We start from the raw sequence: 13,569 nt of genomic DNA on the forward strand, positions 1-13,569 counted from the left end.
GGATTTTTTTAAAACCAATTTATAATCGTTGTAGGAATAAGTCCTTAACGTATGAGATACTAGATTTTTTGGTTGATTTTTTTGTGTCGTTTCCTTTGCAATATTTTGATTTAAAGTATTTTTTTTAACTTTTTCAAATTTTCAATGCTTTTCTTATGGGCCGAATTTCGGAATTTTTTTCACCAATTTGCAATAATCGTAGGACAAATTCACTTAAATGCAAGATACTAGATTTTTTATTCAATTTTTCGGCTATCTTCATGTATCCAAACGACGAAAGAATTTCGAGTTATTAACGATTATGTATTTCCATTGAAATTGCGACTCCTACAACGTTTGGTAACTTACAACACATCCGCCGTGAAGTTTGCATTCCCTCAACACACGATTTTAAATTTTTCCGAATTTTTTTTTACCACTTCCCGACGTGGTACGGACATCAAATTCAGGTGATTGACGTCTTTCTCGTGCCCCTACGCGCCGCTACCAGGAGAACGCAGAATATTTAATTTTAACGGGTGACACCGTCGAAAAAGCATGCTTACACTACAGCTACAGAGCCGAAATTTTTATCCAAGGTAAACGATGCCGCGTTATACAGAACAAGCACTTTAGGTCCCCCGAAAACCCCCTGTGACCCCCCCAAAAAAATAAAAATTACTTAATAAGTCGTATATTTCGTGTACCATTCATCCCAGTTGTATCGTTTTTATGGATTCCGAATGGGAATTTTGTCGGCTATATTTACGCGTCATGTTCAATAATCCTGCCCCAATTACACACCCGCAATAAAACTTCAAATTTTTAAATGTACATTTCTTAACAAAATAGTAGAGTAATAAAAGGGGTTCCAGGACATGGACACCTAAAAGCGATTTCTTTAAACCACTTCCACATAAGGTACGGCTACGAAATTCAGATTAGTTATGCCTTATTACAGCGCCTATGCACCGCTATGTGGAGAATACAGAATTGGTAATCTAAATGTGAGTAATACGAAAAAATTCATTGTTCCCCTACAGTTAGATCGCTGGAATTTTTACTGTAGGTAGACAAAGACGTTTTATGCAAGAAAACCCCTCGATATTTTACGTGGCTTCCAAGAAGACCAGGGAAAAAAGGTTTTTTTCTGTGAATAGCATGTTCTTCGGTGTTTTCGCATATTTTAGCAGTAATTCCCTTCTCCTATGACTCATCGCTAAGGAATTTATTTGGATGATTGCGACCGTTGTCAGTATATTCATAAAAAAACCCTGGAAACCCCCCGGACCCCCTTCAAAACATCGTCATAAGCTTAAATGCAACAATCACGGCTAGCATGCGTCTACATCCAGCCACATTATCCCACGGCAGCCTTTGTAAACGATAGGGGAAAGCTGGTAGTACGCATTGCTCTGTGAGGAGTGACAACCCTGGCGGCAAAGCTGACCCCGCCCCAGGAACGACGGAGACATTCCAAGGAGTCAGATGCGCGGAAAACCTCCGAGAACCCTCGAGCGGCAAATCCGCTCCAACACGTGGAGCAGCCGAATGCGTGTCTTACGAGGGGGGAGGGCGCTTTGGGCGGCGAAGCCGCACAAAGACAAGGAACGGCGAAGCCGTTCCGAGGAGTCGACGGTTCGGGTGGACACAGTAAACCTTGGGCGGCGAAGCCGCCCCATCACGCGGAAGGGCAATGCCGTTCCCAGGATTCGACGCCTCAAGGGGACACGGGTAAACCTTGGGCGGCGAAGGCGCCCCATCACCAGGAAGGTTTCGAGGGGAGGGCGCCGATAACCCTTGGGCAGCGAAGCCGCCCACAGACGAGGAACGGCGATGCCGTTCCGAGGAGTCGACGGCTCGGGGGGACACAGTAAACCTTGGGCGGCGAAGCCGCCCTATCACGTGGAAGGGCGACGCCGTTCCCAGGATTTGACGCCTCGGGGGAACAGGGGTAAACCCCGGGCGGCGAACCCGCCCCATTACGAGGAAGCTTACGAGGGAGGGCGCCGATAACCCCTGGGCGGCGAAGCCGCCCTCACGCGAGGAACAGCGCAGCCGTTCCGAGGAGGAGATGGCTCGGGGAAATAGGTAAACCTCGGGAGGCGAAGCCGCCCCACTACGAGGAGATAACCCTTTGGCGGTGAAACCGCCCACAGGCGAGGAACGGCGCAGCCGTTCCGAGAAGTCGATGGCGCGGGGGGACCCAGGTAAACCTTGGGCGGCGAAGCCGCCCCATCACGAGGAAGGGCGATGGCGTTCCCAGGAGCCGACGCCTCGGGGGGACTCGGGTAACACGTGTGCGGCGAAGCCGCCCTCCCACGATGAACGGCGAAGCCGTTCCGAGGAAAAAGCCGACCCCCGACGAGGAACGGCGAAGCCGTTCCGAGACGTCGGGGGTGGGACGGCGAAGCCGTCCGGTGGGGGCAGCCGGCGAAGCCGGATGCGGGTCGCCGATAACCCTCGGGCGGCCGCCCGCCCAAAGGCGAGGAACGGCGAAGCCGTTCCGAGGAGGCTACGGCTCGGGGGGACACAGGTAAATTTTGGGCGGCGAAGCCGACCACGGACGAGGATCGGCGAAGCCGTTCCGAGAAGTCGCTGGCTTGGGGGGACCCAGGTAAACCCTGGGCGGCGAAGCCGCCCCACCACGAAGAAGGGCGATGCCGTTCCCAGGAGTCGACACCTCGGGGGGACTCGGGAAACCCTTGGGCGGCGAAGCCGCCCTTGCACGATGAACGGCGAAGCCGTTCCGAGGAACTAGCGGGTCTCCGTCACAGGGCTACCTCGATATCTGGGCGGCGAAGCCGACCCCTGACGAGGAACGGCGAAGCCGTTCCGAGACGCCGCGGGTGGGACGGCGAAGCCGTCCGGTTGGGGCAGCCGGCGAAGCCGGATGCGGGGGGGTTTTAGGGGGCGTAGCCCCCTAACGACTCATCCCCCCGAAATTTATGTGAATGGATGGTGATCGCCAGGAGTACACACATTTAAACCCCCGGTATCCCCGTGAAATCCCCCCCAAATGTAAAATGTGTCATTTAGTCTCCTATTTGGGAACTTCTCGCAAACATTACGCCGCACTACCCGTCCCCTCTGAACTCTAGATCCGGAATATTTGGTGAGGGCGAGCCACCGTAAACCATACGGGAAAAAATACCAGAACACCCCCGATTACCTCCTGGAACATCGCCGAAAAAAAAATAAAACAAATTTAAACTCGCCTTTCCGAATAGTTTTCGACACAATTTAACCGGTGCCCCTACCACTTATTAAAACCCCCGATAACCCCGTGAAACCTCCCAAAAAATTTCTAATAAATAGCCTCTCCAGGGAAAAGAATCGTAAGACCACTCTTCCGGTCCCCTAGGACTTATCGGCACGGAATTTATGAGAACTTTTAGTGACCACTGGTTTAACACAAGTATAAAACCCCCGGTATTCCGTAGGAACCCCCCGAAAAAAAATGAAAAACTTGCCATTAAGTCTTCTTTTATGGGTACTTGTCGCCACTATTAATCCGCATTGCACTACCTTTTACAATCATCGCTACATGATCACTGTGGACTTTTGGTGACCGCATGCATAACACATTAAAATCCCCGAATCCCCCTGGGCACCCCTCTCGGTGGGGAAGACCATTTATAAGGACTAGGCGGAGCAGCCGCGGGGGGGGGCTCCTCAACCCGAAGGCGGCGAAGCCGCCCCACAACGAGGAACTGGCGTAGGCGAGGGGGAGCTTCAGCAACCCCCGGATGGCGTAGCCGCCCCGATGTTCAAGCGGCGCAACCGCTGTGGACTCCCCCCACCTCTGGGCGGCGAAGCCGCCCATTAAACGAATGACGGTGAAACAGTTCCGAAATGCCCTCGCCCTCTGGCACACTAAACCCCCAGGCGGCGAAGCCGCCCTTCAGCGAGGAACGGCGAAGCCGTTCCGGGGAATGAGTGGGGCACCTCCCTACCCCCTGGCCGGCGAAGCCGGCCCCTAGCCGTGTTGAGATTATTCGAACTTCAAAAGTCTTCGAACGACCACAAATGTAGACGGCGAAGCCGGAACCGGGGTTTTAAGGGGCGGAGCCCCTTAACGAGCGCGCGGAGCGTGCGAGTCTATAATATATACAACCCGATGTGTGACAGATAGCTCACTGACTCATTCACGTATACAAATTCCCGACCACTTCCGGACGTGCTGGGAAGACGAAATTTTCACCGTTGGTGGAGAAAAAATATTCATCGGCGGGAAAAATCCGAAAACTCGAAAAAGTCGATCGGTTTTCGAGATATATCGATCCGAATTAACATTGGAGCCTTATGGGACTAAAACTTTTTCCTTTCATCGCCTACTTTTACACGTCACTGGAACGTGAAATTTCGCTGACGGAAACTAGATTTTTTGGCCGATTTTTTGATGTGAAACATTTTGCCATATTTTGATTAAAAGTATTTTTTATAATTTTTTTAAATTTCCAATGCTTTTCTTATGGGCCTATCTTTGGATTTTTTTAAAACCAATTTATAATCGTTGTAGGAATAAGTCCTTAACGTATGAGATACTAGATTTTTTGGTTGATTTTTTTGTGTCGTTTCCTTTGCAATATTTTGATTTAAAGTATTTTTTTTAACTTTTTCAAATTTTCAATGCTTTTCTTATGGGCCGAATTTCGGAATTTTTTTCACCAATTTGCAATAATCGTAGGACAAATTCACTTAAATGCAAGATACTAGATTTTTTATTCAATTTTTCGGCTATCTTCATGTATCCAAACGACGAAAGAATTTCGAGTTATTAACGATTATGTATTTCCATTGAAATTGCGACTCCTACAACGTTTGGTAACTTACAACACATCCGCCGTGAAGTTTGCATTCCCTCAACACACGATTTTAAATTTTTCCGAATTTTTTTTTACCACTTCCCGACGTGGTACGGACATCAAATTCAGGTGATTGACGTCTTTCTCGTGCCCCTACGCGCCGCTACCAGGAGAACGCAGAATATTTAATTTTAACGGGTGACACCGTCGAAAAAGCATGCTTACACTACAGCTACAGAGCCGAAATTTTTATCCAAGGTAAACGATGCCGCGTTATACAGAACAAGCACTTTAGGTCCCCCGAAAACCCCCTGTGACCCCCCCAAAAAAATAAAAATTACTTAATAAGTCGTATATTTCGTGTACCATTCATCCCAGTTGTATCGTTTTTATGGATTCCGAATGGGAATTTTGTCGGCTATATTTACGCGTCATGTTCAATAATCCTGCCCCAATTACACACCCGCAATAAAACTTCAAATTTTTAAATGTACATTTCTTAACAAAATAGTAGAGTAATAAAAGGGGTTCCAGGACATGGACACCTAAAAGCGATTTCTTTAAACCACTTCCACATAAGGTACGGCTACGAAATTCAGATTAGTTATGCCTTATTACAGCGCCTATGCACCGCTATGTGGAGAATACAGAATTGGTAATCTAAATGTGAGTAATACGAAAAAATTCATTGTTCCCCTACAGTTAGATCGCTGGAATTTTTACTGTAGGTAGACAAAGACGTTTTATGCAAGAAAACCCCTCGATATTTTACGTGGCTTCCAAGAAGACCAGGGAAAAAAGGTTTTTTTCTGTGAATAGCATGTTCTTCGGTGTTTTCGCATATTTTAGCAGTAATTCCCTTCTCCTATGACTCATCGCTAAGGAATTTATTTGGATGATTGCGACCGTTGTCAGTATATTCATAAAAAAACCCTGGAAACCCCCCGGACCCCCTTCAAAACATCGTCATAAGCTTAAATGCAACAATCACGGCTAGCATGCGTCTACATCCAGCCACATTATCCCACGGCAGCCTTTGTAAACGATAGGGGAAAGCTGGTAGTACGCATTGCTCTGTGAGGAGTGACAACCCTGGCGGCAAAGCTGACCCCGCCCCAGGAACGACGGAGACATTCCAAGGAGTCAGATGCGCGGAAAACCTCCGAGAACCCTCGAGCGGCAAATCCGCTCCAACACGTGGAGCAGCCGAATGCGTGTCTTACGAGGGGGGAGGGCGCTTTGGGCGGCGAAGCCGCACAAAGACAAGGAACGGCGAAGCCGTTCCGAGGAGTCGACGGTTCGGGTGGACACAGTAAACCTTGGGCGGCGAAGCCGCCCCATCACGCGGAAGGGCAATGCCGTTCCCAGGATTCGACGCCTCAAGGGGACACGGGTAAACCTTGGGCGGCGAAGGCGCCCCATCACCAGGAAGGTTTCGAGGGGAGGGCGCCGATAACCCTTGGGCAGCGAAGCCGCCCACAGACGAGGAACGGCGATGCCGTTCCGAGGAGTCGACGGCTCGGGGGGACACAGTAAACCTTGGGCGGCGAAGCCGCCCTATCACGTGGAAGGGCGACGCCGTTCCCAGGATTTGACGCCTCGGGGGAACAGGGGTAAACCCCGGGCGGCGAACCCGCCCCATTACGAGGAAGCTTACGAGGGAGGGCGCCGATAACCCCTGGGCGGCGAAGCCGCCCTCACGCGAGGAACAGCGCAGCCGTTCCGAGGAGGAGATGGCTCGGGGAAATAGGTAAACCTCGGGAGGCGAAGCCGCCCCACTACGAGGAGATAACCCTTTGGCGGTGAAACCGCCCACAGGCGAGGAACGGCGCAGCCGTTCCGAGAAGTCGATGGCGCGGGGGGACCCAGGTAAACCTTGGGCGGCGAAGCCGCCCCATCACGAGGAAGGGCGATGGCGTTCCCAGGAGCCGACGCCTCGGGGGGACTCGGGTAACACGTGTGCGGCGAAGCCGCCCTCCCACGATGAACGGCGAAGCCGTTCCGAGGAAAAAGCCGACCCCCGACGAGGAACGGCGAAGCCGTTCCGAGACGTCGGGGGTGGGACGGCGAAGCCGTCCGGTGGGGGCAGCCGGCGAAGCCGGATGCGGGTCGCCGATAACCCTCGGGCGGCCGCCCGCCCAAAGGCGAGGAACGGCGAAGCCGTTCCGAGGAGGCTACGGCTCGGGGGGACACAGGTAAATTTTGGGCGGCGAAGCCGACCACGGACGAGGATCGGCGAAGCCGTTCCGAGAAGTCGCTGGCTTGGGGGGACCCAGGTAAACCCTGGGCGGCGAAGCCGCCCCACCACGAAGAAGGGCGATGCCGTTCCCAGGAGTCGACACCTCGGGGGGACTCGGGAAACCCTTGGGCGGCGAAGCCGCCCTTGCACGATGAACGGCGAAGCCGTTCCGAGGAACTAGCGGGTCTCCGTCACAGGGCTACCTCGATATCTGGGCGGCGAAGCCGACCCCTGACGAGGAACGGCGAAGCCGTTCCGAGACGCCGCGGGTGGGACGGCGAAGCCGTCCGGTTGGGGCAGCCGGCGAAGCCGGATGCGGGGGGGTTTTAGGGGGCGTAGCCCCCTAACGACTCATCCCCCCGAAATTTATGTGAATGGATGGTGATCGCCAGGAGTACACACATTTAAACCCCCGGTATCCCCGTGAAATCCCCCCCAAATGTAAAATGTGTCATTTAGTCTCCTATTTGGGAACTTCTCGCAAACATTACGCCGCACTACCCGTCCCCTCTGAACTCTAGATCCGGAATATTTGGTGAGGGCGAGCCACCGTAAACCATACGGGAAAAAATACCAGAACACCCCCGATTACCTCCTGGAACATCGCCGAAAAAAAAATAAAACAAATTTAAACTCGCCTTTCCGAATAGTTTTCGACACAATTTAACCGGTGCCCCTACCACTTATTAAAACCCCCGATAACCCCGTGAAACCTCCCAAAAAATTTCTAATAAATAGCCTCTCCAGGGAAAAGAATCGTAAGACCACTCTTCCGGTCCCCTAGGACTTATCGGCACGGAATTTATGAGAACTTTTAGTGACCACTGGTTTAACACAAGTATAAAACCCCCGGTATTCCGTAGGAACCCCCCGAAAAAAAATGAAAAACTTGCCATTAAGTCTTCTTTTATGGGTACTTGTCGCCACTATTAATCCGCATTGCACTACCTTTTACAATCATCGCTACATGATCACTGTGGACTTTTGGTGACCGCATGCATAACACATTAAAATCCCCGAATCCCCCTGGGCACCCCTCTCGGTGGGGAAGACCATTTATAAGGACTAGGCGGAGCAGCCGCGGGGGGGGGCTCCTCAACCCGAAGGCGGCGAAGCCGCCCCACAACGAGGAACTGGCGTAGGCGAGGGGGAGCTTCAGCAACCCCCGGATGGCGTAGCCGCCCCGATGTTCAAGCGGCGCAACCGCTGTGGACTCCCCCCACCTCTGGGCGGCGAAGCCGCCCATTAAACGAATGACGGTGAAACAGTTCCGAAATGCCCTCGCCCTCTGGCACACTAAACCCCCAGGCGGCGAAGCCGCCCTTCAGCGAGGAACGGCGAAGCCGTTCCGGGGAATGAGTGGGGCACCTCCCTACCCCCTGGCCGGCGAAGCCGGCCCCTAGCCGTGTTGAGATTATTCGAACTTCAAAAGTCTTCGAACGACCACAAATGTAGACGGCGAAGCCGGAACCGGGGTTTTAAGGGGCGGAGCCCCTTAACGAGCGCGCGGAGCGTGCGAGTTTCGTTTTATATAAGCGGATGAACAAATATAAATTGATGGAGTAATAGGTCTATCATAGATCCACAATTCTTAAATCGTCTGAATCGTTTATCTATTTTAGGCACAAAATCCGTGTAGTTCTCTTTCATGCTCTTAGGCAAATGTTATGTGTTTTCCCTTGCCTTCAACTCCGAGCACGTTTAAGAATATCATTGCCCTACCAATGAATTAGAAGAGTTTCAAATAAAATTATAGTATAATAAACCTCAAAATTTAAACATTAATAAGTAGCTTTTGTTGAATTATTTAAGCATACTTTTCCCATCATTCCAGCAATGAATCTAGCCATGAGGCACAGTGTGTCCCCCTTATCTTATTGTTAGTCATCCACGTAATGCTGAACACAATGAATATCCCCATCTTCAAAACTTCTGGCTTATCCTACGACACTGTCCTGCCTTTAGAGCATGGAATGAACCCTCAAGACCCTGAAAAAAGTCATAAACCCTCATAAATTCTGTTTTCGTATTTGAGTGAATGACTCCATAGTGATTTCAGATCTCACCGAATGGCTCTATAACCACTGCCTAAGCAAAGGCCTATGGAACAGGTTTCTTTCTACATACTACATGTTTCTCAAACTAGTAGTCATGTAGCCAGGGGAGGGGTATTAAGGCTTGAGCCCTCTGCACGCCCCCCAAAATTTCTCCCTCCATAACCACTGCCTGCAATACATTCCCCTTAAAAGATATCTAGCCTTCTCTCAGTGGAGGTAGCCAGGAATTTTGTTCAGGGGAGGGACAAAAACCAGGGGAGGGAAATTTTTTAAAAACAGTGTACTAAGTAGAGGGTTTTAAACTAATTTTAACACCTTTCATAATCGAAAAACTTCATTTGTCAAAGAAATATTTTGTGGAATCACGACTTTTCTATATATTTTTTTCTTTTATGAAGGAAAGTTATTGTGTTTTTGTTTTTCCTGGGGTCCCCCCGTAACCCCATAATAAATTTGCTCAAAATGAGATAATTTATTTACACGTTAAAGACTAATTTTTTTAAACTTACCCCTGTGGCCAGCAGAGCTTCTGATAAATGGGGCCATACAAAATTAAATACCAATTTAATTAAAATATTTTAATTTATTATTAAATTGTTTGTAAATTAAAATTAGGGGTCATGCAAAACTTGTGTGTGTGGCCATATCTACGTCCCCGTTTATCAGAATATAGCAGGTATATTTCCCAGCAAGATTGTTTTTTTTTGCAGACAAATTCAATTAATTTAATTACTCAATATTAAATTACTAATGAAAATACAAAGGAAATAGATTTTAATACTTCGTCTTCTGATGTAATCATTACCCACTTAGACAATGTAGTTACCATGTACCACCATGGATGGCATACACAGAGCGGAATGAAGAAAACAGGAGTTAGGTACCTCGTGACCCATCTATAGTAACAGATGGCGCATAAAACATGAGCAAACTAGTCACTCATCTGTACTACTGTTGTCAGCGGCATAGGCGGATCTAGGGGGGGGGAGGGGCACGGGGGCACGTGCCCCCCCCAGACCCTTAGAAAAGGTGCAAGATTTTTAATACGGTCCCATTATCATTGCATTCGATTTGTATTACGAGGTATATCCTTGTGCCCCCCCCAAGAACAAAATCCTGGATACGACCTTGCTTGAGCCCCCCCCCAGAAAGAAATCCTGGATCTGCCCCTGGTTATCAGAACCCTGGCATTCAAAATGTTTTGAAAATTCATTTGGATCTCTGAAGCCTTTGGAGACCAAGCCATAATAACTACGGCCATTTCAGTGAAGACCAATGAGGATTTTAAATTTCAGCATATTGTAAGCAAAATTTATAGCTATAATTTAATGAAATTTATGGCCATATGATTTGTGGGAATTGAAAATAAATTATCAGTATAGACAACCCGCATATCACCAAAGCCATCCTCGAAACTATTTTATGGCACCATGCCAGCTAGGTAATATACCTACTCAGGTTTCCTACTACCTCAGTTTATACTCAGGTAGTACTCAGGTATACCTACTATCTCAGTTTTGGATCCTCACCATTCTCTTTCTCCTACCCTTTCAATGTGCCCATAATGGGGCCACAATTCTAGCTCATAAAATTTCCTTCTAGAAGACATTTCATAGAAAAGGCATTGCTAGAAAAAAAAATTGGGGGCTTTGGGGAGCAATTTTAAGACCACATCTCTTCAGCATTTAAGGATGGGACATTTTGACCCCCTTGAGTCCACTGCTGGCAAAGATCTTGTTCCATATTACATAGAATTGCTGATTTAAACTACGCTTAGTAGAGCATTCTATTACTAAAATATGTAACTAATAACTTCAGGATTTACTTTGTGAAACCTCTCCATATTGGAAGTAAGGAAATAAAACTTTGTAAGGTTCATTGTTATTTAATTATGGGCACGACCCGGGTTTCATCGTCTGGTGACTGAACCTGCATGCATCATACATTTATACACAAAGTACACAAGTGACTGTGAGGACATCTATCGGAAAGGAAAAGGACTGGTTGAAAGAGCGGGGGTGAGGGTTAAACTAGGACTGAAATAGGGAGAGGGGGTGGGGGAAAGGGGCCGCCGTGATTTGGGACAAGAGTTTTTCCTTTGAGGATAGGTATCTGACCAGCCAGGGGAGGGCGGGGTTAAAGTGGGTGAGGAGACGAGAGCTAAAGAAGGTGGTGGTGTTGGGGAAGAAAGAGAGGATTAGCGGGGTTCATTTTCTAAATCACAATAGTCTATGGAAGGTCGTTGAGTCTGGCTGTGGAAGGTCCTGGTATGGGTTAATGATTTCCCCGAAGGACATGGGTCACTGGGGGAATTTTGGTAAAGGCACTGCTTAGTATTCGTTCTTGGAAAGTTTAATGGCACACAGGTGGATGGGCACTTAAAAATTTAAAGGTTGTCACTGTAGGAGTTCATTGATGGGGATGAAAAAGAGAGGGGAGTGGGAGGGGAGCACTTGCTCGTTGGCAAGGGGGGTGTTGTTCTTTAAATGTTGTATAATCTCCAACGTTTCCAGGGCATCGAGTCTCCTCCTGTTTCCTTCTGAGTGTAGGATATCCGGCTTAAAATCACTATTGTGTTTGCCATCTATTAAATGATTGGTGAAGTTGGATTGATCTTTCTTCTTTTTGAAGCAGTTGCCATGCTCACTCACTCTGATATTAACACTTTTCTCCGTTCTGCCGACGTATTTCATGCCACAATCGTCACACTTAAGGCAGTAAATTCCACTTCTTCTTTCTGGTGGGAAACGATTTTTGCAGTTGGGCAGCAATGTTTTGAGAGTTGAGGGGGTGTAATAGGCGATTCTGTATTTTTCTTTCGGGAAGCAAGAGGTAACGGAATGAGAAATTTTCCCTAGGAAGGGAATCCTGCACCAATTTTTTGGGGTGTTGATGGGGAGAGAAAGGACACCATTGATAAGGCCTGTTTCTTCCGCACTCTTCAGTCACTTGATGATGTAACCAAGTTACGAAACCCGGGTCGTGCCCATAATTAAATAACAGTGAACCTTACAAAGTTTTATTTCCTTACTTCCACTAAAATATGTGATGCTTTTGTACAGACATTTTCAGCATACAATGTTCAATGCTTCACTTAACACCTTCAGCCTTCAATTGACGTGGTCCCGTCCAAGCCGAAATACGGAGCATGTCAATTGACGTGCTCTGCCGGTCAGACATGGGGCCTTTCTCCACCTCCGTACACGACTAATATCCACTCCCGAGTCTTCCGCTCGTGTGCATGGCCTTCAGCAAGCTTCCCTCTTTCGACCCGTGTGCACCTTTGTAAATAGCAGTATTTGAACGGAAGTTATGGCGAGAAAACCTCTCTCTAGTTTTCTTTCTTATTTTATCGGCCGATTCTGACGATGTTCGTGAAAATTGGACCCACATTGAATGTGTTACCCTTGGATTCTCAAGGTGCCATTATATCCACTTTCACCTTAAAACGATACATATGGAGGGCACGCGCCCCTCCTTGCTGTGCCACCCGCATTGCTAAACCACAATTTTAGCTTTTATGATATGACATGGCCTTGAATATGATGCATACCTCTTTATCAGTTTAAGTAAAACTTTCTTCAACTTTGCATGTGACTTAATTATTTTTCATTACGACAAAAGTAAAGTTAGCTCGAGATGTCATTTGGCACCCCCCCTTTGAGTTTTTTCTTTATCCACTACTGATGCTAAGAGCAATGAAACAGAGATAGAGATGGATAGAGGGCGAAGTGCGGTAATGTCCTCCGCAAATCATGCAAGAAAAGATTTTTCTGAGACTCATGATTAACCCTTGGATTCTCAAGGTGCCATTATATCCACTTTCACCTTAAAACGATCCAGATGTTGATACATCGGCCCATGAAAAAATGATCGAAAAAGCTATTTTGAGTTAGTTTCACTTTTATTCTGAATTTTAAGGATCTTTATTGATTCCTGATGAAATGGTATTTCTTCTGCAGTATTTAGTGTTTCATAAAAACAAAAGAATTTGTTTACATAGATAATTTTTTATAGAATGCCTGATGCCTTCTTGAATCGGAGGTAAGTTTTCTGGGAGATAAAACTGAAATTGCCATGAGAGAGAATGGGCTGAACACATTATAAACATACTCTACTAAAAGTCTGTCAAATTTCATCCAGAACCACTATCTCCTATTGAAGAGGGAGGTGCTTAAGAGGAGGCGCCATACCAGGAGCCATAGAGAAGACTTTTGCTGTGGATAGACATAGATATATTTTTTTAATCTTGGGTTTTGTATTCTAAGGCTACTTTTCTACCTGTGAGTGCTGGGGAGAAGTTCAGTGGCATAGTCAGGAATTTCTTTCGGGGTGGGGGTTGAAGGGTAGGGGGTCCAAAACGAAGGTGGGAATTTTTTTAAAAACAGGTACTAGGCGGAGGGCTTAAAACTAATTTAAACACTTTCCATAATCGAAAAAATTTCATTTGTGAAAGAAATATTTTGTAAATTGGTAATTTTACAAT

Source organism: Ischnura elegans, chromosome 6, assembly GCF_921293095.1.
Source record: "Ischnura elegans chromosome 6, ioIscEleg1.1, whole genome shotgun sequence".
Classification (NCBI taxonomy): Eukaryota; Metazoa; Arthropoda; class Insecta; order Odonata; family Coenagrionidae; genus Ischnura; species Ischnura elegans.